This window comes from Apodemus sylvaticus, chromosome 5 (assembly GCF_947179515.1).
Source record: "Apodemus sylvaticus chromosome 5, mApoSyl1.1, whole genome shotgun sequence".
Classification (NCBI taxonomy): domain Eukaryota; kingdom Metazoa; phylum Chordata; class Mammalia; order Rodentia; family Muridae; genus Apodemus; species Apodemus sylvaticus.
Window position 1 is genome coordinate 30,000,723 of NC_067476.1, and position 26,250 is coordinate 30,026,972.

General features: G+C 42.6%; 1 protein-coding gene across 1 annotated transcript in view; it reads left to right on the forward strand.

The window, feature by feature from the left end:
- The window catches only part of Lypd6 (LY6/PLAUR domain containing 6), a 143,567-nt gene that overhangs the window by 76,429 nt on the left and 40,888 nt on the right, over positions 1-26,250 (forward strand). The window lies entirely within an intron of this gene.

Consider the following 26,250-nt stretch of genomic DNA (forward strand, 5'->3'; position numbering starts at 1 on the left):
CTGCTATGAACATCCTTATTACATGCTGGGGAATCCTCTGGTTATATACCCAGGAGTGGTATAGCAGGATCTTCTGGAAGTAACATGCCCAGTTTTCGGAGGAACCGCCAGACTGATTTCCAGAGTGGTTGTACCAGTTTGCAACCCCACCAGCAGTGGAGGAGTGTTCCTCTTTCTCCACATCCTCGCCAACACCTGCTGTCTCCTGAGTTTTTAATCTTAGCCATTCTGACTGGTGCAAGGTGAAATCTCAGGGTTATTTTGATTTGCATTTCCCTGATGACTAATGAAGTTGAGCATTTTTTAAGATGTTTCTCCACCAGATGATGTGATATTTTAACAGCTGAGTAACACTCCAGTGTGTAAATGTACCTCATTTTCTTTTGCTCATTCTTTGGTTTCCAGTTTCTACTGTTAATGAATAAAGCTTCTGTGAGCATATTTGAGCAAATTTCCCTGGACTAGGATGAAGTGCCCTTTTTGTTATATGCCCAGAAGTCATATGGCTGGCTCTTAAGGTAGATAGAATCCCAATATTCTGAGGAACCACCATATTGATTCCCATAGTGGCTGTACAAGTTTGCACGAGTAACAGAGGACTGTGCCCCTTGTTCCACATCCTCAATACCATGAGCTGTCACTTGTGTTTTTGATCTTAGCCATTTTTGACAGGTGTATATAATCTCAAAGTTGTTTTGATTTGCATTTCCCTGATGCCTAAGGATGCCAAACATGATTTCTTTAAATGTTTCTCAGCCATTTGAGATTCCTCTGTTGAGAATTCTCTATTTAGATTTGGTACTCCATTTTAAAATCAGATTATTTAGTTTGATGATGTCTGGTTTCTTGAATTCGTTATATATTTTGTATATTAGTCCTCTGTCAGATGTAGAGTTGGTAAAAAAAAATCTTTTCCCATTCTGTAGGCTGCCATTTTGTCCTGTTGATGGAGGCTTTTCAGTTTCATGAGGTCCCATTTATTAATTGTTCATCTTAGTCCTTGGGCAATTGGCATTCTGTTCAAAAAGTTGTCTCCTGTGCCAACACACTCAAGGCTATTCCCCATTCTTGATCCACTTAGACTTGAGTTTTGTGCGTGATGATAAATGTGGATCATTTTGCATTCTTCTACATGCAGACATCCAGTTAGTCCAGCACCATTTGTAGAAGATACTTTCTTTTTTCCATTTCATATTTACAGATTCTTTTTAAAAAAATTCAGGTGTTGATAGGTGTGAATTTACATCTGGATCTTCGGTTTGACTTCATTGATCAAACTTTCAGTTTCTATACCAGTACCATGTAATTTTTATCACTATATTGCTGTTTTATGGCTTGAAATCAGGGATGGTCATACCTCCTGAAGTTCTTTTATTGTTCAGGATTGTTTTATCTATCCTGTTTCTTTTTTCATACAAAGCCGAATATTATCATTGCAAGGTACATAAATATTGTGCTGGAATTTTGATGGGTATTGTGTTGAAACTTAGATTGGTTTTGGTAGGAGGTAGCCATTTTTATCATGTTGAGCCTGTGGATCCACATGCATGGAAGATTTTTCCACCTGCTGATATCTTCTTCAGTTTCCTTTTTCAAAGACTTGAAGTTATCATCATCTAGGCCGTTCACTTGCTTTTTTAGAGTTACCCCAAATACCCAAATATTTTATATTTGTGGCTATTATGCAGGGTGTTGTTTCTCTGATTTCTTTCTCAGCCCTTTTGTCATTTGTATGTCTTAGCTTGAGTTTTATAGCTGTGAAGAGACACCATGACTATGGGAACTCTTACAGAGGAAAACATTGAATTGGGACTGGGTAACAGTCTCAGAGGTTTAGTCCATTATCATCATGGCAGGAAGCATGGCAGTGTCTAGAGAGACATGGAACCATTGGAGCAGAGAGTTCTATCTGGTGATCCACAGGCAGCAGAAGGAGACTGTCTCACAGGACATGGCTTCAGAATACAGTAGAACTCAAAGCCTATTTTGACATGCTTCCTCCAACAAGGCCACATCTACTAAACAAGGCTGTCATGCCTCCTAATAGTGCTACTTCCTAAAGGCCTATGAGGGCCAATTACATTCAAACTACCATAGTATGTAACAGGGCTACTGATTTTTTTTTTTGAGTTAATCTTGTATCCATCCAATTAGATGAAGGAGTTCCCTGGTGTATATTAGATATATTAATTATCATATCATTTGCAAAAAGGAATACTTTGACTTAATTTTTTTCCAATTTATACTCCCCCCTCCTTGGTCTCCTTTAGTTGTTTTATTGCTCTAGTTAGAACTTCAATTACTATATTGAATAGATAAGGAGAGAGTGGGCAGTCTTATGTTGTTCATGACTTTAGTGGAATTGCTTTGAGTTTCTCTCCATTTAATTTGAAGTTGGCTATAGGCTTGCTGTAAATTGCTTTTATTATAATTAGTTATGTTCTTTGTATCCCTGAGTTCTTCAAGACTTTTCATGAAGGGGGATTGGATTTTGTCAAAGACTTTCTTAATCTCTTATGAGGTGATCCCTTTTTTTCTTTCAGTTTGTTTATATTGTGCATTATTATTTTCATATATTGAACCATCCCTGATGTGTTCTTGGGTTCAGCTTGCAAGTATTTTATTGACTATTTTTTGCATCAATGTTTGTAAGAAAAATTGTAATTTCTCTTTCTATAATTTCTGTCTGTAATTCTCTTTGTTGAGTCTTTGTGTGGTTTGGGTATCAGGGTGATTGTGGCTTTATAAAATGAATTTGGCACTGTTTCCTCTGTTTCTATTTTGTGGAATGGTTTGAGGAGTATTGGTTTTAGCTCTTCTTTGAAAGTTTGGTAGCATTCTGCACTAAAACCACCAAGCCCTGGGCTTTTTTTTATTGGCTGGGAGACTTTTAATGACTGCTTCTATTTTCTTAAAAATTATAATTCTATTTATTGTTTTTCTGATCTTGATTTGGTAGGTGGTATCTATTAAGAAAGTTGTTTATTTTAGATTTTTCATTTTTGTTGAGTATGGGTTTTTGAAGTATGACCTAATGATCCTTCGGATTTCCTTGTGTCTGTTGTTATGTCTCTCTTTTTGCTTCTGATTTTAACTTAGATATTCTTCCTCTGCCTTTTGGTTAGTTTGGATAAGGATTTGTTTATCTTGTTGCTTTTCTCAAAGAACCAACTCTTTGATTTATTGATTCTTTGTATTGTTCTTTGTTTCTATTTTATTATTTCAGCCTTCTGTTTTATTATTTTCTGACTTCTACTCCTCTTGGATGCGTTTGCTTCTTTTAGTTCTAGAATTTTGAGGTGTGCTGTTAACTTGCTAGTAGGAGATCTCTCCACTTTATGTAGGTACTTAGTGCTATGAACTTTCCTCTTTGCATTATTGTGTCCCATAAATTTGAATATTCTGTGCATTCATTTTACTTGAATGTTAGGAAGTCTGTAATTTCTCTCTCTCTCTCTCTCTCTCTCTCTCTCTCTCTCTCTCTCTCTCTCTCTCTCTCTTCCTTCCTTCCTTCCTTCCTTTCTTCCTTTCTCTCCCTCTCTCTCTCTCTCTTTCTTTCTCTCTCTCTCTTTCTTTCTTTCTTTCTTTCTTTCTTTCTTTCTTTCTTTCTTTCTTTCTTTCTTTCTTTCTTTCTTTCTTTCTTTCTTTCCTTCCTTCCTTCCTTCCTTTCCTTCCTTTCCTTCCTTCCTTCCTTCCTTCCTTTCTTTCTTTCTTTCTTTCTTTCTTTCTTTCTTTCTTTCTTTCTTTCTTTCTTTCTTTCTTTCTTTCTTTCTTTCTTTCTTTCTTTCTTTTTTTCTTTTTTTCCCCAGTAGTCATTCAGTAGAGAGTTGCTCAGTTTCATTGAGTTTGTAGGCTTTCTGTGATTGTTGATGTCCAGTGGTGTCAAGAAGTCTGTGATGATTTGGTTGAATACAGGTGTTATTTTAAATGAGACTGGCATTGTGACCAAATATAGGGTCTATTTTTGATAATGTTCCCTGAGGTGCAGAGAATAAGGTATACTCTTTAGTATTTGAGTAGTCTGTGGTGGTTTGATTGGATGCTGGGTGTTATTTTAAATGAGACTTGGTTTGTGACTAAGGGTCTATTTTTTGAGACTGTTCCCTGAGGTGCAGAAAATAAGGTGTATTCTTTAGTGTTTGGGTGAAATGTTCTATAGATACCTGTTAGGTACATTTGGTTCATCACAACTGTTAGATCCAGTACTGTTCTGTTTAGTTTACATCTGGGTGATCTATCCATTGGTGTGAGTGGGGCACTGAAGTCTCCCACTATCAATACGTAATGGTCAATGTGTGACTTAAACCTTAATAATGCTTCTTTCACAAATATGGGTGTTCTTGCATTTATCACATAGATGTTCAGAATTAAGATATCCTCCTGGTGGAGTTTTCCTTTCATGAGTATGATGTCCTTCCCCATCTCTTTTGATTAATTGAAGTCTGTTTTGTTGGATATTAGAATATCTACACCAGCTTGCTTCTTGGGGCCATTTGCTTGGAAAATGCCTTTTTAACCTTTTACTCTAAGATAGTATCTATTTTTGATGCTGACATGTGTTTCCTATATGCAGAAAAGGATAGATCTTGTTTTTACATACATTCTGTTAGTCTTTATCTTTTCATTAGAGACTCCTGATATCTCATTGATACTGAGAGATTTCAATGACCAATGACTGTTAATTCCTGTTATTTTATTGTAGTTGTTGGTAGTGTGTATATGTATGTGGTGATGGTGATTGTGCTGTGTGTGTGCATGCATATCTGTGTGTGTGTGTGCCCCCACATGTGTGCACGTGTTTCCCTTCCTTTTATTTTGTTTTGTTGGTGTGAGATTATTTATTGCCTGTGTTTTTGTGAGCATAACCTCCTTGGGTTGGAGTTTTCCTTCTAGTACCTTCTAAAATGCTGGGTTTGTGGATTGATATTTTTTAAATTTGATTTTATCATGGGGTATCTTTTTTTCCCCATGTATTGTGACAGAAAGTTTTGCTGGGTACAGTAGTCTGGGCTGGTGTTTTTGGTCTCTTAGGGTCTGCAACATATCTTTGCAAGCCCTTCTGGATTTTAGTGTTTCCATTGAGAAGTGGGGGTGTTATTCCAATAGGTCTGCCTTAAATGTTACTTGACCCTTTTCTCTTGCAGCTTTTAACACTCTTTCTTTGCTCTGCATGCTTAGTGTTATTTTGTTTCAAGGGGACTTTCTTTTCTGGTCTGATCTGTTTGGCATTCTAAAAGCTTGTGTACTTTTATAGGCATGTCCTTTCTTAGGTTAGGAAATTTTTCTTCGATGGTTTTGTTAAAAATATTTTCTGGCCCTTTGAGCTGAAAGTGCCAGAAGAAGTTGAATCCTGTTCTTCTGTTCCTATTATTCTTAGCTTTGGTCTTTTCATAGTGTCCCAGATTTTCTGGATGTTTTATGTAAAGGAATGTTTTAGAGTTAACATTTTCTTTGAATAATGCATCTATTTCTTCTATCATGTCTTCAACACCTGCAATGTTCTCTTTCATCTCTTGTTTTCTGTTGGTGGTGGTTGTGTCTGTAGTTTCTGTTTGCTTACCTTGATTTTTTCCATTTCCAGAATTCCCTCAGTTTGTGTTTTCTCTGTTGCCTTATTACCATTTCCAGTTCTTGAGCAGTTTTGTTTCCTTCCCCTGTTTGTTTGTTTGTTGGCCTTTGTGATATTCTTTAAGAGATTTGTTGCTTTCCTCAAATGCTTTGATTGTCTTTTCCTAGATTGCTTTGAGGGATTTGTTCATTTCTTCTTTAGGGACCTCTAACATCTTCATAAAGTTGGTTTTAGGCTCATCTTCTTTGGCTTCTGTTGTGTTAGAATATCAGGACTTGTGTACTGGGATAGCTGGGTTCTGGTGGTAACATATCTCTCTGGATGTTATTGGTTGTATTCTTATACTGACATTTAGGCATCTGGATTTGGAGAGATTATAGTTCTAGGTACACATTTCTGAGTTTGTCTTTGTTAGGTGGGTGTTTTCTTCCTTCCTTAGTTTCTGTTTCCTGTCAGGTCTTCTAGCTAGAGTGGCCTGTGGTTAAGTAGGGGAGTTCTGCCCAAATTGGGGGCTAGACTTCTAATAGCCTGGATGGACCCTGGTTCAGCAGGGAGTTGCCACCCAGTTTGGGTGCTGGAGATTTGTCGATGTGTGTGGCCTCTGATCAGCTGGGGGTCTTCTGGGGTTCAGGATGCTGGCCTGACCACTTTTGGAGTACAAGACTGTCACTGGGGGTGATGGTCAGGATGTGGTAACAAGGAGAGGAGAGATGGTTGGGGTTATACTGGCCGACATAGGCAAGGTGGGGGAGGGCAGTCTCTCCTTGGATTCAGGGGGCTAGCTTGATCTCTGGTAAGGTGGGTTGGGTACCTCTGCCAGATGTAGGTTGGGATTTTTTTTTTAATGGTTAGATATTTTTATGTTTAAAGACTTCAATTTTCTTCTTCTCTTGAACCAAGTTTTATTTTAAATGGATACTTAGCTTCACCAAATGCCTTTTGCTAGGCCTTGTTGGTATAGCCCACTGCTTTCAGTTCACAGGTATGGCTGCCGTGATGATGGTAATGGTCTTATGGAAACCACCCACTGGAGTGAGTCTTCTCCCTCCCCACCCCGCACCCTGCCCCCCATTGTCAGCCACATCATTTGGATTCTACTTAGAGTGTTTCTAAGTATTCACACATGGTAGCACCTCCACTTCCTTGATACTTACCTTCACTAGTTTTCATTTTAAGTCTCAATGACTCCCCTAAGATGATGGCCTTTGAGGGTTTACCCTGAGATTCCATCATCTTGAATCATTAATTTTAATGATTTCTATTCTGTATAAGATCCATACAACCCACTGTGAAATTACCCAATTCTCATCTCCCTTTTAATGATAAAAATTCAGCCCCATTTCCAATTTCTTCTACAGTAATTGGCCTACTCAATTCCCCACTTTTAAGGTCAGTTATATTAATTTCTATCAGTGGTGGTTCATACTGAGAGTTTAGGGATGCTTTGTCCCTGTCCCTGCCTCTTCCCGCCCCCCCCCACCCCGCGCCCCGTACCACCTGCTTCTTCCTGACATCTTTTATCTTCCATTCTTGTCTATTATGTCAAAATATTCTTGTCTATTATGTCAAAATATTCTGGGTTCATTTCTTACTGCAGGAATCTCTAACTTTTACCTGACGTGTTCCTAGTCATGCCATATTATCCTCTTAGATTTAATGCTTGATCCGAGGTAACAACTCTTACTGCTTTCCCTTCTCTCGCCTTGAATACATGGGTTTAGAAGTGTGGCTGGCATGCATGGAGAGTGGGGGCGGCAGGAACAGTAGCCACATCTGCAGATGACCTGCCACAGTAAAGGAAGTGCATAGAATAGACTCTGGCATGAAGTGGCAACTGTTAGTCCAGCCACACCGGTAGAGTTGTACATTTTCTGTTGCTCTATAAGTCATGTGACACCTTTCTTGGGTATAGAAGTCTAGGAGTGAGTTCTTTTCTGGGTCTTGCACAAGCAGAGTCCAGGCCATTCTGATCTTTTTCCTTCGTAACTTTCTATACTTTTGACTGTCCATCTTTCTATTGTGTTTTGAGAGTGTAGTCCCTTGACTGGCCTGGAAAACTCTGCGTAGACCAAGTTGGCCTTGAAATTGAAGTGATCATTTTGCCTGTCTGTTCTGAGTACTGGGATTACAGACATGAGCCGCCATGCCTGAAATCAGAAGTAGGATAGCTAAAGCACTTATTAACCATTGGAGGGCATAGACATGGAAAAGGAAGTAGATACTTGAAAACAAAAGGTTCAGTTTGCTTTGGTTTCTGTTGATCATTGTTAGCAAGATCATGTGAGTCTATTTCTAAAGAAAATGTTAATATGGAGTGCAGACTTTTGCAAAGTGAAGGCATGCACCTCTGGCATTTTCAATGACTGTCTGCTTGCTCTTCTTAGATTCCCATTTTCTGTACTGTTTGCACACTTGCCCCTGTCATTTGTATGACTGCGAGCTATCACTGCTTGGTCTGGGACAATCTGCTTTACTGGTACAAACTTCAGTCTTACTTCCTGGCGTCATCCTAGAGATTATCCACTAGGATATGGTGGGGCTGGCAGAGGTTGGCTGCCTGTGTGCTGTCTTGATCTATCTCTTAGCCACTTAGGCAAGTCAAGGTATTGTCAGTCTTCCGCCTCCTGTCTCCTGCCATGCTCCTATACTGCCCGAGAGTCTGGAACTGTAATAGAGGACAGCAATCCTGTGTCCCTCCAATCCCCCTCCCCACCATTACTACTGCACTAGGCTTGTTACAGTTCTGGTGCTCCAGAAGTTAGCCCTGAACACTGGGTGTAGTTGTTGAGGTACAGTAGTGACAACCTAATGGTCTGGTGCTTTTCTGCCAGAAGGAAATTCTACTGACACACGGCTGTGTGGACAGCAGTGACCATGTATCCTTTGAGCATTTTAGATTTCTTATTGCATCTGCACGGGCTATCTGGCTCCCAGCCTTCCTACTGAAGATAAGAAAAAAGTTAATTTAGAAGTCTGGCATTGTTTCTTGCTGGCTGTTTGGGCTAAGATGACAGATGGCTGGGTTTGTGACAAGAGGAAAGGACAACATCAGAGCTTGAGACTGGTGATGGCATGGAAGGAGATGATAAATGGTCATGCATGCATACACACATTGGTGTGTTCATAGCTTGGTGGTTTTTTTTTACAGGATGAAGAGCAAATGTTAAAACAAATCTTTACTCTCTGGGGTTATGCATTGGTATGAAATATTTTTTGGAGGAGACTTTAAACTAAATTTATTTTAAACTAAATGGTGCTAACCATTGTTATCACTTTATTTCATAGCATTCCCTCCCTGGTGTTTTGAGACATGGTGTAACTCATCGTGTAATGTGGGCTTTGTTTGATGATCTTCCAGTTACAGCTTCCCAAGTCCTGGGATTGGAGGTTGGTGCTACCTTGTCCAAGCTTATTAGCTTTTATGACGATAAGGAAAATAAGTGGATTGTTGCTCAGCACCGTCTATGTGTATAATAAAGTCCTCTGTTTGTATCTTGGGCTGAGGCAGTAACTAAATCAGAATTTACTTTTCTCCACAATCCAAACCCTGGATGTGGGCAGTCCTGGGAAGGTGTGATAGTTCCAGTGTTTCTGCACATCTGTCTGAACTTCTTTCTCCTCATAAAAGGGCAGCCACACTTGTAGACTTGTTGTCTGTATTATAAGCATCTAAAAGGGGGAAGGAGAAAGACAGGAAAACAGAAGTTGAATAAGAGGCGACCCCAGGAGCCTGTTAATGGCTTCTACTGCCATAATCACTTCAGAAAGGAATTCTGGGAAGTGGGTTTGGGGCCTGCACCTGTCCCCTTGGATACAAATTTTTGGTGTGTAATGAGGAAAGGGGTGAATAACTTATATATTCACGAGCTTAAGTGACTGGTTCAGGGTCATTCACAAGTCTGCCTTTGTTTCCACCAGCTATGGCTCCTCTTAAAGGTGTCTGTGAGGTCATGTCTTCCACAGAACCCATGAGACCATGAGAGCCCCGAAAGTTGGCTGTGTCCATCCCTTGGGCCACACATCCAGCACCCACTTTACCTGTGTCTCATGGACACTACTTTACCACAGTGTTAATTATAGCCAGAAGAGCTAGGGTCCATGTCCTTAGTCTCAGCATCCCGTCCAGTGCTTGGTGTACAATATGGACTTAGCTAAAATGTTTTGAACTTGGTTTTTGAATTATCAGAATTTGAAGGTTTTAGTCTTTTTAGGTTTTTAGATTTTTTTTTTTTTTTTTAGAAATTTGTCATTTTCACCTTTTCTGAAATGCATATATCAGCAAGTAAGAGTATCTGCTTCATTTGTTTTCAGTTGATGCTGGTGACCCAAAGGGCATGGGGGCGGGGGGGAGTTCAGGATCTGACCTCAAACTCATGATTTTTCTTCTTTAGCCTCCTAATTGCTTAGATTGCAGGCTTGCACCACAGTGCCTGGCTATTTGGGGTGCTGTTTTTTTAATTTTATAAATCAGGCCTACTCTAAGTGTGAGTGTGATATGTTTGTGTTTGTGGTGTTTTTTTTTTTTTCTTTTCTGTGTTTGTATCTGGGTGTAGTTGGCGAGTGCACTCATTGTCTCCTAAGGCCCCAAGTGCTTTTGACAAGTATGAGCTAAGTAGGATTCAGGAACAACTGGCCTCAGGTGTGGACTTCAATGCTGCAGCTCAGGTCCCTGGTACCCGGGGATACTTGAAGATCAATGATGCTGTGGCTCAGGTCCCTGTACCCAGGGATACTAGAAGGTCAATGATGCTGCAGCTCGGGTCCCTGGTACCCAGGGATACTGGAAGGAAAATGATGCTGAGGTTCGGGTCCCTGGTTGAAGATCAATGATGCTATGGCTCAGGTCCCTGGTACCCAGCGATACTGGAAGGCCAATGATGCTGCAGCTCAGGTCCCTGGTACCGAGGGATACTGTAAGGTCAATGACACTGTTATCTTGAAAGTAACTAGTTTCTCTTCTCTAGAAAAAGTGTTTATGCTAATTCTTAACAACAGTTGATCTTCCTTTCCCGAGTCAACAGAAGTGAAATAAAAGAGAGTGCAGATTTTCTAGAGTGTTTTTGTGTGTGCTCTTGCAAGTCGGAGGATGTCTCTCCATGCTGATTCCTCCTTTCCACCATGTGTGTTCCAAGGGGGATTAAACTCAGGTAGTGAACCTTGGTGGCAAGTGGCTTTACCCACTGAACTGGCCCAGGATCATTGAGTCTTGATTTGGGAACTGAATTATAATGTGTTCCGGATGCTGGCGGGAAGCAGCTTTCTGGGAGAAATGGGGCTATTGCTAATGAGTCAGCACTTTACAAATTGCCTTGAGCATGTCTGTCTGTCTAGCCACTGTGTGGTCTGAGGCAGGCCCTGTAACCTGTTTGTGTTAGGAAGGGACCATCTTCAAGCTCTTGGTTTATTTTCTGATTAGATCATTTGACGAGCATGTTTGGGCTCCTTAGCATCAGAACTACTTCCACCGGGTTATTTTTTCAGTGTTTTTACTGAAATGCCAGTGGTGTGAAGGATTCCTCCACGGCTTCAGCAGAACCACTTGATGAAACCATCTTGACATTCTTATTGCTGAGATAAAACACCACGACCAGAAGAAACTTGGGGAAGAAAATTGGGGTTGTTTGTTTGTTTGTTTGTTTGTTTCCATCTTACACCTTTCTGGCCACACTCCATTACCGGGGAAGGCAGGGCGAGAACTCTGGGCAGAAACGCAATCAGAAACTGCAGAGAAATGCTGCATACCCGCCTGCTCCCTGTTTTCTTACACAGCCCAGACCCACCTCCCCGGGGTTGACATTGTCCACACTACCTGGCCTGATCCCTCCCAAATCAATCATTAATCAAGAAAATGCCCCACAGGTTTGCCTATAGGCCAGTCTGACTGAGGTATTTTCTTTTTCTTTCTTTCTTCTTCTTTTTTAAGTTTTTATTAAATTTATTCACGTCATATTCCAATATTAGCCCCTCTCCTCCCAGTACCCCCCTATGCAGATCCTCCCCCATTCTCTTCTCCTTTGAGAAGGGGAGGCTCCCCTCTAGGTATCACACACTCCCTCTATTCTCCCACCCCCTCTTGACACATCAAGTGACTGCAGGACTAGGTGTATCCTCTCCCACCAAGGCCAGACAAGGCAGCCCAGTTAGGGTAATGGGGTCCATGGGCAGGTAGGCAACAAATTCAGGGACATCCCAGACTCCTGTGGTTGGGGGACCCACATAAAGACCAAGCTGCTCATCTGCTACATATGTAACATATGTGCAGAGAGCCTAGGTCCAGCCAGTCTTGCTCTTTGGTTGTTGGTTCAGTCTCTGTCAGCCCCCAAGGGTTCAGGCTAGTTGACTCTGTCTTTCTTCCTGTGGAGAGTCTATGCTCTTCAGGTTCCCCAATCCTCTCTCAGCTCTTCCATAAGACTCCCCAAGCACCATTTCTTGTTTGCCTGTTGGTCCCTGCATCCCTTTCTGTTGGCTGCTAGGTGGAGCCTTTCAGAAGCTAGTTATGCTAAGGTCCTTCTGCAAGCAAAGTAAAGTATTATTAATAATGTCAGGGATTGGTTCTTGCCCATAGGATGGGTCTCAATTTGAGACAGTCATTGGTTGGCCAATCCTTCAGTCTCTACTCCATTTTTGTCTCTGCATATCTTGTAGGCAGGATACATTTTGGGTCAAAGGTTTTGTGGGTGGGTTGTTGTCCTTATTCCTTCACTGGGAGTCCTGCCTGGCTACAGGAAGTGGTCACTTCAGGATCCATATCCCCCCACTGATAGGAGTATCAGAGTCACCCCATAGGTCCCCTGGGGCCTTCCCCATCCCAGGTCTCATTCTAGAGATTGCCCCTCCCATCAGCCCATTTCTATTCTCTCTCACATCTGATCCCCCTCCCCCATCTTCTCTCCCACCCACTTCCCTCCCACTATCCAGCTCTGATATCTATTTTACTTCCCCTTCTGAAAAAGATTCTACAATACTCTCTTGGGCCCTCCTTGTTATTTGTCTTCTTTGGGTCTGTTGATTATAGCATAGTTATCCTGCACTTTATGGCTAATATCCACTTATATATGAGTACGTACTATGCATGTCCTTTTGGGTCTGGGTACCTGACTCGCAATAATATTTTCTAGTTTCATCCATTTGGGAAGCATTTTCTTAATTGAGGTTCTTTCTTTTCAGATGCGCTTAGCCTGTGTCAAGCTGGGGGTAGGGAAAGCCAGTACAGAACCATTCTTAGCAGTACTCTGGGATGGGTAGTCTTGGGTCCTATGGTATCAGTGTGGTTTCACAGTAGCAGCATCGGTGAGTCTGTCAGAAATGCAGAGCTTCAGCCCCCAACCCCTAGACACCTGAGTCAGAATTTGTGAGAGCAGGACTCCGCCAGCTGTAATAAGCTTTCCTCCTTCAGGGTCAGATTTGAGAACCAGTGTCTAGGCTTACGGCCGTAAAATCACAATGTTCCCAAAGTGCCTGACAGACTGTCTCCGAGAATTCAGCACCTGGTAAAAATGTCTTCTCTGACAAACTGGCATAAAATCTTTTTGCAGACAGCAAGAATGATAACCCCATCATGTTTCCGTGTCTGCCTTTTCTGCGGGGAACTTGGAACTGTGTTCCTTGCTCAATCGCGGTCAATACCATGCCTGGGCCTTTTATCTCCCAGTCCTTTCCATGCATTTGATTTGCTTGTTTTATTTAACAGCCTTACTATGAATCTTTTATTATAGGCCTTCTCAAATCCATTTTGCTAGTAAGTGGATTGGCAGTGTTGGGGTGGGATATAATTCGAAATAAATTGACTTGCTCACAGAGTGATTGCCAGTAGAAGTGTTTGACCAAGAAATGGACTAGAGAGTGGGGAAAGCTGGCCTGGAATTAAACATATCCTGCAGAAGACAGTTCCTATGACTTTGAATATTCTTCGTGGTTAAGAAAATGCAAACCACATAGACTGATAAGAAGTGTGCTCCTAGGCTCAACAGCGTTTCTTTCTCTGCTGTAATACTGGGCACATTTTTAGTGTCTAGTTATTACACCTACATACAAGGAAATAGATGAATAGCATAAAGCAGCCTACATTTTATTTGCATGAAGAAAATGGGAAATGTGGGGTAGGAAAGAGAGAACTATTTCTCGTGCTGTTCAGAGTTAGCCCGCTGGTTTCTGCTGCTCCGGATCCTTTCAGCTCTTGCCCCCTCTGCTTCTTTATTCTCTTTCTCACCTTGGTTCTCCTAGATTTGCACTTTCCATTTGCTCTTGAAATCAGTTAACGGTTAATCTATTCCCTGGCATTAGCTCTTCCCCCTGGGGATTTACCAATTGATTGGCCTTTTAATCCAGTTGTTAAAATTCTCCCAATAGTCACTGACATGAAGCGGTTTCAATTTGGGTGTTTTAAAAGTGCTGGCCAGGGTCATTAGGAATGTGAAGTTCACATATCTACTTTGTAGAGCTCAGACATTGCCTGGGAATCGATTTGCTCAGTGAAGGTGGCCTCTGGGGGTTGGAAGTGGTGCCAAGTCCAGCCTCCTCCTGAGCACAGCGCACAGTGCACACTGTATAGCAATGGAGAACATCCTGTGGAACCCTTCCAGGGCACTGCACATGTGAATAAGTTATGGACAGAGCCTCGTGCTGGCCAGCTGTACCTTTAGGATGCATAGCCAGGGCCTCAGCAATTTCAGAGTCTGTGAACAATTCCCTACAAATGGATGCTGTTGCATTTGTGGCTTGTTGTTTTGTTTTTTAATACACCCGAGGCACTAGAAATGGGAGGTAACAGGTAGGTGATAGGATTTTGACTAGAAAGATGCTTGGTTAAGAAGCAGGATTGTTCTTCAGATTTTTCCCCCCTTTGACGTATAGCAAAAGGGGAGAACAAGAAAGTCAGTATGGTGAGAAAAGCTATGATTTGGAAGGTTGATGCACTTCCTGGAATATTTATTAAATGCTTGCTGCTATTATTTTTTAAAGACTTATTTATATATTTTCTGAATATGAAGGCATGTATGCCTACACTACAGAAGAGGACATCAGATCCCTTTATAGAGAGTTGTGGGATACCACGTGGGGGCTGGGAATTGAACTCAGACCTCTGGAAGAACAGCCAGTGCTCCCCAACGCTGAGCCCTTTCTCCATCCCCCCCACCACTACTAGTTTTGAAATGCTCTGTAGTCACATTGTAAGTTCTTACCTATTTTCTATAGTTTGCGCGTGTTAGTGTATGTGCAGGAGGATGTGGAGGTCAGAGGATAACCTCAGCTACTGCTCCTCTGGTAATGCCCACTTCCTCTCAAGTGTGTTTCACTGCATGGTACTTACTCACTGAGTGGACTAAGCAGGCTGGCCTGCAAGTGCCAGTGATATGCTCTTCCCCTTCCCCAGTGCAGGGAAAACAGCATGCCGCCGCCACACCGGATTCTTTATGTGGGTTGGGAGAACAAGTCCAGCTCTTCATGCTTGCAAGTCAGACACTTTCCTGACTAAGAGAGCACCCCAGCCCCTACATTCTACAATGTTGTAAGGACAAGACTTCATCTGTTGACATCCTGGAAACAGACAAGTGGTTTATAAGACTTTCCTGAAACAGCATCTTCGCTAATGTCATATTAGCATTAGCTTGTTTGAAATATTAGAAAAATCAAGATGTTTGCTTTTTGCTGAAAATAAATACATTAATGAAATCTGCTCAAGATAATATAGAATTGTGCCCTTTTCATGTTATTCTTTCCTAGTAAATTATTATTTTCCTAGAAGTAAAGGGATGGTTCTTAATCAAATCTAGATGTTTATGACTTGGTGCAGGGTTTGGCCTGTGTTAGGTTCTTTGGTTGAGTAAGAAAGCCAGTACTCAGTTGCCTTCTGGGTGAGCTCAACACAGTCTGGGTAGCATGGGGTGGGAAGCATGCTATGAACTTAGACACTCAGTGTCTTCCAGTTGCCCATCAGTCTAGCCTCTTACGGTGCCTTCCAGGGGCTGTGGAAGTGTTTTAAAATGGTAGGAACAGGCTGTCATACTGGGGTAACAGTCCATTCACTCAACTTGAATTGTCAAGTTGACTTTCTTGTTAATTTTGAGTGAGTATGTAATATTTCAAATTCAGGGAATCACACACACACACACACACACACACATGTATGCATGCATGATTACACACATGAACTTACTTCAAATTCTGATTTTTATTAAGGCCTCAATAGAAGCTTCCTGGTAAGTCCACACAACAGCATTTATGCCACAAAGCATGTTTCCTGAGTACTGCTGGGTTAGCATTGCTCTTGATTTCTCCCTATCTAGAGGGAAAGGAGCCTTGTGTGGGTGCAGACCTGTTTATCATATGGAACCTGGCAACGTGGTGTAGGGCATTTTGCAGGCAAGCCATGCATAAACAGAAATAGGAGAGCAGGCCAACCCAGAGTCCACTGCTTGACTAAGCCCAAGCACCTCAGGCTGGGGAGAGAAGGGTAGGAGGGCTTCTTCCCAAGGGGCACCGCGGACATTTCCCCGGGTCTGGCAGCAGAAAGCTTTTGGGCCATGAGTGTGGTAACTGTGGGCACACTGTTGGCAGTGCAGTGAGAATTAGAAAGAGTGCCCCTAGAGATGGTAGAGATGGTGGAGGGAGGACCCTGCTCAGATGGGGTTAGCCCTGAAATAGACTGATTAGGATACGTATCTTTGAAGGACATGGGATGGAGCTGGGGGAACTTTCAGACTGCAGTATGAGAATCACCCTTGAAAGAGGGAAGGAAGAAGAGAATCAAGGAAGACAAGATTTGAGTAGAAGAATCTGATGTTCAACTGTAATTAGAAGAATCCTTGAGCCAGCATTGCCTGTCAGAGGAGTCCCATTTCACTCCAAATGGACAGGATGTGCTTAGGCGATGCATTGCAGCGGCCTGTGGGAAGTGTGGCTTTAGTATCCATGTCGTGATGGTTTTTCAAGTACTATAGGTGTAGTCATGGATTCATTTGCTCCCCATGCTTGGAAATGCAAGATGTTCTTGGTCCCAGCTGGTGAACTCATCCCTCAAGCCTTGCAGACTTTTCTACATTCACATTGAAGAAGCATCCCCACCCCTATCCCCAATGGGCTGCTGCTCTCAGCTGAGTGGGACAAACCACCCCTCTCTGACTGCAGCTAACCTTGGGTCTCACACTGCCCATTCTAAGCTCTCAGATCCTTAATCATCACCTTGGCAGATCTTAATGACAGGCCTGCCATATCCTTTGTCTGGGCTCTGGAGTCTTGTGGCTGTGCCTTTCTTGGGCTAGGATGGCTACACTGACTGTTCACAGTGGCAGTGGGTTTCAGTGGAAGCAGATAAGCCTTCCCTGGCTAATTTGGATCAGTTATTCCTGCAGTATGGTATTCTGTAGATTCCTGGGCACAGAGAGTTCTGGCTGCTGTTGTGGCATCTGTACCTTGCCCACTGGAGCCTTTGTTATGCCCAGTGGCAAGAATATACACCTTGGGGACTTATAGCTTTCCAGAGCAGAGGTTTGTGGAAACATTCCTCAAAGAGGAGCCACTCTGCTCCCGTGCTTTGGTTTGGGGCCTTAGTCACATCTTCTGAAGGACAGTACCTGATCCTTCTGAGGGATGATAGCTTTTGAGCCAAGATAGTTAGAAGGCTGGTCCAAAGTTCTATGATGCCTGCCACTGGCAGCATGGAATCCAGAATGAATGACACAGACTTGGTCCCAATCCTTGATCTCTTCTCTCTGAGGTGGACCTCGTGGGGATGCTGTGGTGTATGGGATCTCATATCTCTTGAGCAGATAGTCTTTAAACTGTCAGTGTCACTGGCTGAGCCCACTGGGTTTTAATTCCCTGGCCTGTTACTGAGCCTTTCTTAATATTATTGGTATCCTACAAGCAAGTGTTCTTTTTCATAGGACTGAAAAGCAGAGGTTTGCCAGAAATTGGCGCTCCAGAGGGATGCACTTCTTTACCTAGGATGGCATGACCAGGCCCAGCCACCTGTTTTATGACTCTCCTGGGGCTTGCTTAAGTTCCATATTTCCATGTGATGACAGTGAAGAATTTAAACTATATCCTGGCAGCAGTCAGACCCCAAGGTGGTTTCCAGCTGTAAAATTTCATTAGTAGATTTCTGTCTTAGAAGTCTGCAATGTTGGAAGCTAGGATGGAATTGAAGCCAGAGGCTGGGAAAGCAGTCTAGAAGTTAGCACAGCCTAAGCCCAAACGAAGAATGAGAGCAAAGAGCTAGGAGCTAGGCACAGGAAGGAGGAGGTGAGGACTGTTCGCAAAAGCATTTAGAAAGTAGCAATGGTAAAATCGTGTGTCTGGAGGGAGCGCCTGTCTAGCACAGTCTTGGGATGTTGAGATCTGCCAGGTAATCTGAAAGAAATCCATTTGTTATGGTTTTTGCTCTTGTATTTAAAAGTGTTCCCAGCGATCATGCCTGGAGAAGACATTGGAGCTGCGCTGAGCCAAAAATGTTAATAAGCTATATTTAATCAATTGGTTCTTGAGCTGAACGCTAATATTAATTTTATTGAACGATTTTTTTCCTTCCAAAATTTTAGAGCTTGGATAAGTCAGAAATAGATTGAAGTACAATATCAGATACTGCTTTTATCTCTTGCATTTCCTATGTAGCCCTAGAACTTAGAACAGGGTCTAATACTTATTAGAATATATGATTAAGGGAATGAGCTTTGGGATTTTGTTTGTTTATTTTGGGTTTTTTCTTTTATTTGTTTTGTTGTTGTTGTTTTATTTTTTGACTAATAATGAACCCGGAAGTTTTTTCCACTGGGTATTGAGCTGCTGCTATCAGATGTTGAATTCCAGGGTCATAAACAGTCAAAGAGAAATACCTGTCTACATGCATTTTTCTAAGACTTATTTATTTATATATTTTGTATGTAAGTGGCTTGTCTTCATACAAACCAGAAGAGGCAATTACATCCCAGTATAGATGGTTGTGAACCACCATGTGGTTGCTCAGAATCTAATTCATCTCTCCAGCCCCTCAAGTCTTATGCTAAGCAGAGACCAATTCTATTAAGGATAGATAGGTGACTCAGATGTTACTAGATTTTACCTTTTGGCTTCACCAAAGCTTACTGTGAGAGAGTGGAGCTGCAGTCTCTCCCTTCTCGGGATTGCAAGCAGGGAAACCAAACATCACTGTGTGACACATTCCAGGGAATGGGGAACCTTTGGTTAGACTCCTAACAGTGGAACTCCTACAAACCAGTGTCCTGTGATTGACTCCCCTCTCACCATTTCAGGAATGTAAGTAAATGACAGGAAATAGACCATGCATTAAAACAGCAAGGGTGCTTCTCATCATTCTTTCAGATCATAAAAGTTTGGAACTGTCTGCAAGAGGTAGTAGTTAGGGACTGACCTGGGATTAGCCCTGTAAAATCACCTGCAGCCTGATTTATAAAGATACAATTTGGTACCCAAGCTATGTTTGCCCAAGAGCAACTTCCTACATATAATAAAATGCTACTTCCCTCTGAATCCATCAACTTTTGAGTATCCTGCATCCCTGTCCACCCTCACTCATCCCCTGATTTCACTGACTTGAGAAAGATGTGGCAGCTGATGGTTTGGGAAAACAAACCAATAGATTGAGACTCCAGAGGTTCCCAGTGTTCAGATGCCTTTGCTATACTAGCTAGAGATCAAAGAGCCAGCTTCCTATTGGTGCAGTTTCAGTACCTGCTGCCAAACTCATGTTGAATTGTCATTGCCACCATACTGGATTGGAAAATGAGACCTTTACAGGTGAGCAGATCAGGAGGTCTATCTACACTTACATCCTGGCTGGAGAGGAAGGAATCTCAATTGAGAAAATGCCTCCATAAGATCGGACTGCAATCATTTTTTTTTTTAATCACAGTGATTGATGTAAGAGGACCCAGCCCTTTGTTGAGGAAGGGGGCATCCGTGGGTTCTATAAGAAAGCAGGCTGAACAAGCCATGAGAGCAAGCTAATAAGCAGCCCCCCTCCTCTGCCTCTGCATCAGCTCCTGTTTCCACATTCCAACCCTACTTGAGATCCTCCTCTGATTTTTTTTCCATGATGAACAGTGATGTGGAAGTGTACATAAACCCTCTCCACCCACAAGTTGCTTTTGGACATGGTGTTTCATCACAGTAATAGAAACTCTAACCAAGACAACCTGTATGGATGGACTGGTGCTAGGCACGAGGGTGGCTTACTCTTTCTTTGCATGTGCTCATGAGCCTTTTCAATCTCTTCTATGTCATGATGTGATATGAAAGTCCACCTCAGAAGCTCTGACCACGCCCTGGGACATCCCAGATTCCGGCAGAATGATAGAAACAGATGTCTCTTTTATACATTCTCCAGCCTTTGGTATTGTGTTATGTCAACAAGAAGACATGGGCTTATAGCCTTGTAGTGATAACATTTTTAATACTTCCAAGAAATACTGAGTGGGGCGTCATCCTCCATCCCAGCTGACTGAAGTCTAAGATGTCAATGCCATGTGAATCAGGCTGCCCAAGGCTAGACTTTGACTCTAATACTTGGTACCTGGGTAACGACTAGCCTGTCCCTTCTCCCCCTTAGTGTACTCATTGTTAAACTTGGAGTTAAAAAATAACTTTCCTGATAAGATAATTAAGTGAATTATATGTATAGGTATTAGCCATAGACTCAGGACAGAAGGTGAACACAAAGTGGCCTTGGTGGCACTTTTCCAATGCAGACCCATAGGTCTCTTTACCCCCCTTCAATCCCTAGGACAGAAAAACCAGACTTAGGGAAACACCCATAGGAACAGCTGTGCAGTATTTCTAATTTAATTAATGTCTGTGTGTAAGCACTTAACTAGGTAATAACCGTCCTTCACCTTCGTCCTAATTGATTCTGAAGTCACAAGGTTTAAGTGACTTTCTCATTTATTATTAATTCAAGGCTCTATTATTGAGTACTGTGACCATTGGCCACATGTGGCGTTTATTTTCCACATGTGGCTTTTTAGCTTAAACTACAATTAAGTAGAATTAAATTAAACTCTCCAGTGAACACATCAGTCACTCAATAGTCCTGTGGGCTAGTAGCCCCACGGTGGTGGCCTCGTGGAGGAACGTGCCTGTCCTCTAAGACAGCCCTGCTAGACAGTGCTGACTCTGCCTTGGTTGTGGACACACGCATTTGTTGCCCCTGACAACGGCATGCCTCTGTACACCCAGGCCAGGTGAGTACTTGGGAGCTCCGTGCACACCCAGGCTGCTGGGTACTTTGGAGCTTTGAACATGCACAGACTGGCTTGGTACTTAAGGGCTATAGAAGTGAACAGCGAGGTCTGCGGTGAGTCATAGCAAAGCCAAGTCCGTTCAGGACCTGTAACCTAGTTCCTTTGCCTTCCTTCTGCTGGTCTGCGTCACACACTCGGGTGGGGCATATTTCCCCCTACTCACGACAGCAAGGCTTTGCAGAATCCTGTGTAGCTACATAGATTATCTGCTATGATTTGGGGAGAAGGTTGCCCCAACTTTCCAGAGTGAGCTCAAGATGACTGCCCGGGGATCCTTCCTTCCTCTCAGTGACCACACTGCTGTGCGTTCCTTCTCATTCAGCCCAGCCCTGCCTTTTTCTTCTGTGAATAATATCAGAGAAAGTGATAAGAAAGTCAGAGTTGATAAACTTGCTATCTTTTAAGCAACCACCAAGACTTAACTTTCCGTTATCATTACTCCCAGGGTGGAGTCATTGAGAAGGTCTCTGTGAGCTGAAAGCATGGTGATCAAGTCGGTCACACAGGATGTGAAACTGAATCCCAGGGGCCTTTGGTTGCTCACGTTCATGTGGCTTTCTACGGTAGCACCTGAGTTCAAGCTTGTTCTGTAGCTCATAGAGGACATCTCTTCCCATCACTCCAATGCTTTCTCCATGAAGGGATTCTTAGTAACTGACCCACCTCTCTGGAAATCTTTGGAGAGTATGTTGGTGTCTAGAGAAGATCCTGGGGCCCTTAGAGATAGTGTGCTATGCTTGGTTGTCCTAAAAGCAAAGCGCAAGGTCAGTCAGGAAGAGAGCTCTTCACTTAAGAGTAGCTCAAGGCCAGCTTTGGACCATCTGATTCTAGGTGGCGAAAGGCGATTAGAGAAATTATCTCCAAGGAAACGAGAGAATGCCGTCCGTTTAAGGGCAGAGCATCAGAAACAAGGGGATCTGCGGTGGTGGTTATATAGGTCAGGGCCTTCTCATTTCTTTCCCTCGAAGACTGGGAGAAGCCACTGGAAGGAAGGATGGATGGAGGAGACCATGTGGAATAAAGGGCTTTCTGCTTACACCGGACGGCTTAATAGTCCCTTAATTGAGTGGAACTGGGAACTGAGCGGGGTTTGCCAGGGCCTGTGAAAGAACAAAAGGCCTTTGGGGCTGTTTCCTCTCACTAATAACTTGAGAAACACCCTTAAAGTTTTCTAAACTTTACGGCAATCTGAACTTCTAGAGTGTTCTTTCAGAGGTGATTCCCACTTGCTAACTCTTAGCACCAGGAACACACAGACTACCGTGTGTCTGCTGCATCCCGGCTGAAATCTTACAATCACTTGACAGTGCTTCGCTCTCATTCTCCTGACGCCCCTTCCTCATCTTTTCTTATTCTCTCTTCACCAGAGACTTAACTGTTGCTCCCTACCTGCGCCATCCCAATTTTCCAGTGAGTATGACTCAAGCTTCTTTGTCCTGTTCAACTCTAAATAAAAACCGAGGTCAAGATTATGGTCAGTGGTCTCTTCCCTGCAGCAGGAGGTGCTATGGAGTTCTTCAGTCCCCTCTAGCTCCCACTGACTGCCAGAAACCTTGCCCAGTCCCCACCCTGCCTCCATCACCTGGAATACTTTATTTCCTTCATGGAAGAGCGTACTCAAGTCCTATCATTTACCCTTGGACCACCTGTTTTTAAGTGCGTGCAGTGTTTTGGTGTCCCAGTTCATTCATTTGTGAATTCGGGTTATAATAAGCCTAGTTTATGAGGGTGGGGTGGGGATTAAAGACATCACTTGCCAAAGTGCTTTACAGTTGATGAGTTGAGTGAAATTACCATTTCTGTAAATAAAATAAAAATAATGCGAGTACCGTGACTAACCAGTTAGCCCTCTAGTAACTAACTCCTCAATAAATCATGTCATTGCTATTTTCCTTTGTATTTAATTATTTTATCTGAATGTTTTTTTCTTATTTGGTGATTGTCATTTAGCTTTAATGGTAGATATAGGCTTTATGAATTAAGAAGCATATAGTGTTTTCTATGCATATATAAATAGCATCTTGATTAGTATTAATCAGTTACCATTGATTGTAGGACATTTTGTGTCTCTGAGACCCTCTCCCCTTCAAGGAAATAGCATTTTCAAATTTGGAAAGTTCTCCCTAGACTTTCTTGAGCCTGCCTCATTCCACCTGCCCTGTATTTTCATCCTCAACAAAGGACACTGATCTTAGCCCAGAGCAAGACAGAAAAGCTGGTAGAAACTGCTTCTGTTCTTGTTGGCTTCTTTCCATCCACATGGGTGCTTCTTAATACCTCTGTGAAGCCTGTCACAGGTCGCTTCCAGAGTGGAGAGCCTACAGCTCCCAGCAGGGCGTTGACCCACATGGATAACCAGGTGCCTTCCTCAACAGCCCAAGGCGGCTTTGAGAATTCCATTATCTGGCGAGCATTTGTTGGGCATTGATCCAAATCTGTTCAGTTCCTTGCCCCTGTTAATCCTAGGAGAGCTATAGCAACTTTAGGTTATAATTGCTCTCTTCTGTAGAGGATGAGACTGGGGCACAGGGTGGGTTAGGAAGCCTACTCAAGCTTACAGAGGTGTGGCAAAGTCTAGCCTGGGCTGGATGGCTCCACAGAACCTGATCTTAGGCTCGCACTATCTGCTTTCCACACACCATCCATTTTATCCTCATGATAATCATAAGGTTGAGGAAAGTACCTGGGTCACCACAAGTTATTCCTGATAGCCTGTCTTCTGGATAGCTTTGGTGTCCTTCAAGGACAACACCCCCGCCCCCATCCAGCTCCAGATAAAGGGAGGAAGAAGCCGTCTAGTCCCAGACCACAGGTGGAATGAATGTCTAGTCCCAGACCCAGGCCAGCTAGTGGAATGAGATGTTTCCCTGTGCTTTCTTCAGATGGCTGACAGACAAGCTCTCTCCAGCAAGGCCATCTCTGGTCTGTTGGCTGCGAAGTCTCAGTCCTGTCCCTTCAAGTGGTCCTGGGTGGTTTCCCAACAAGCAGCCCAGGAGGAATCTTCCAGAGGAAGTCTTTTGTGTGGTTGGTGGTTTTCGAGGCCCCTGTTCCACTTTCCTGGGTTCGAGGCTACCCTTTGTTAGCCTGCCATCTTTCCCTCCTTAAAAGTTCTGTTTTGTGAAAAGAGAATTTATTAACCTCTCCAAGTAAGGCAAGCTAATTGTTAGAAATCCTGAGTATTTCTTTTGCCTTGCTCTGGCCAGGGTCTCCTGATTCAGGGGTTTGACATGAAGCCTTCCTTAAGGACAGGAGCACAGACTCGCAGTGGTGGGATGGGGATCTGAGCTTCAGAGGTGCCTGTGCCCTTAGGGACATCAAAGCTTCACTCGCTCCAGCATCTCTGTGTCTCCGGCCATGGGACTTCACTTCTCAAAGATTTCCATATTTTATTTGCTGTATACTCATTCATTTTTAAGATTGTGATACATGATGTGATCTTTTGGAATGGATTTAATTATTATATAAATAAATCAAACTGATGGCTATACCCGTTACCCCACATACCTGTTGGTGTGTGTGTGTGTGTGTTGAGAAATGTATGCTGGACTTTCTAAGCAGATTTAAAGTACTAACTATGTATAACTATAGCCATCATGCTGAACAGAAAGTTTCCCTTGTCTAACTGGAACCCTGCGCTTTGACCAGCATCTACCAGTTTACTCCCGTCTCCCAACAGCCTCTGGTGACCATCGCTTGACTGACTCTCTGTTTCCGTGAGTTCACACTGTTTTAGATTATGCTTATCCTGAGATCATGCAGCATTTTGTCTTGCTGAGCCAAGCTTATTTCTTTGGGTTCATTCATGGTGCAATGGAATTTTAGCATCTTTTCTCTTCCCTCTCATTTCCCATGTCTTAGTACTAGTAGAGTTCCTTAGTCATTAAAAGGATAGCAGGACTTTGCCTGGGTCTTTATAAAGTGCAATGGATCCTAGGTTGTTTGGCTGTTGCTGAGGCACATCAGCAGAGATCATCACCCAATGCAGCAGGCAAGGGGGATCAAGTTGCTGTTTCGTAGGCAGCTGCAGGAGCACATGGATTGACTGGCTAGCCTCTTCTTTTCTCTGTCAACATCACTGGTGCATCTCAGATGACACAGGGAATGGAAGTTAGGTAACTGGGTTAACCTGGAGCCATTCATAAAGAGAGGTCACCTCCATGAGTACTGGGCTGTTCTCTCAACCGCAGAGGTGAATCCCAAGATGTACACTGAGATCCCGGATAGCCACGAACCCTGTGCTTGGTTGATACCTTTGCCATCTTGACTAAGATCTATTTCTACTTGGACATAGCATTCCTACTCACGTATCATAGTAATACTCACACAGTTCTCTTTTCATTCTTCAGTGTTGTTGATAGAAGACTCATTTTTCACCCCTGTGGCTCGTGAGACCTCACAATATGATATTTTTGCTTCTTGGAAACTTTGACTGACTCACTTTAAACAAATACCTTGTGACTTCTCTGTGGCACGTTTGAATTGCCAAAATTATTGGCTTTGTACTTTAGGGTCTTTATTAAGGAAAAGAAAGGTTGCTTAAGGGTTCCACAGGCATATAGGTTACAGTGCATATATTACCAAAATGGCTGCTGTGCACATAGTCTTGCTTGTTAGTTTGCCTGGGTTAAGAGATACCTAGAAGACTGATTTATTTTCTTTTGGTTTTGTTGCTGTATGCATATGCATGTGGAGGCCAAAGGAGAGCATCAACTGATAATCGTACCATCCAACTTGGTTGTGCAATAGGGTCTCTCGTTGGCCTGGAGGCTGCCATATAGGCTAAGCTTGTCCACCAAGCTCCAAGAATCTGCATGTCTCTACCTCACGAGTCCTGCAATTCTCAGAAGCACATGCCACCATACCCAGATGTTGTCATTTTTGCACATGCATTCTGGGTATTGGACTCAAACCTCATGCCTGCAAGGCATGCTATCATTTTAGCCCCATACTGTCCCTAAAAGATGTCACTCTTTTCCTGTAAGTTTTTCTTTCCCCTCCAAAGAACCCCCAAATTCATTCTTCCTTAGAATTTCTGTAGCATATCATTCATATGCATATAATATATATCAGAAAGCACACAATTCATTCTAATTTTATAGAAGGTAGTTACTATATTGTCTGTACATTGCTACTGTAATGGGTACTGTTATGGTCTATACAGAATCAATTCATTCAACAAACCTGCTTTCAGATATAACCTACCTACTTTGTTCTCGGGAAGTAAAGAGATGTCAAATGTACAAAAAATTGATGCCTTTAAGGAGATCATAATTAATCATGAAAGACAATAACCTTAATAATCATAATGTGAGTTGTTATAGTAATAATTAAAGAAAGCTATCCATAATAATTTAATTCACATTCATGTCAAGGTGGATGATATTCTATTTTAAAGATAAAAAATGAAAAGTTATATATCCAAGG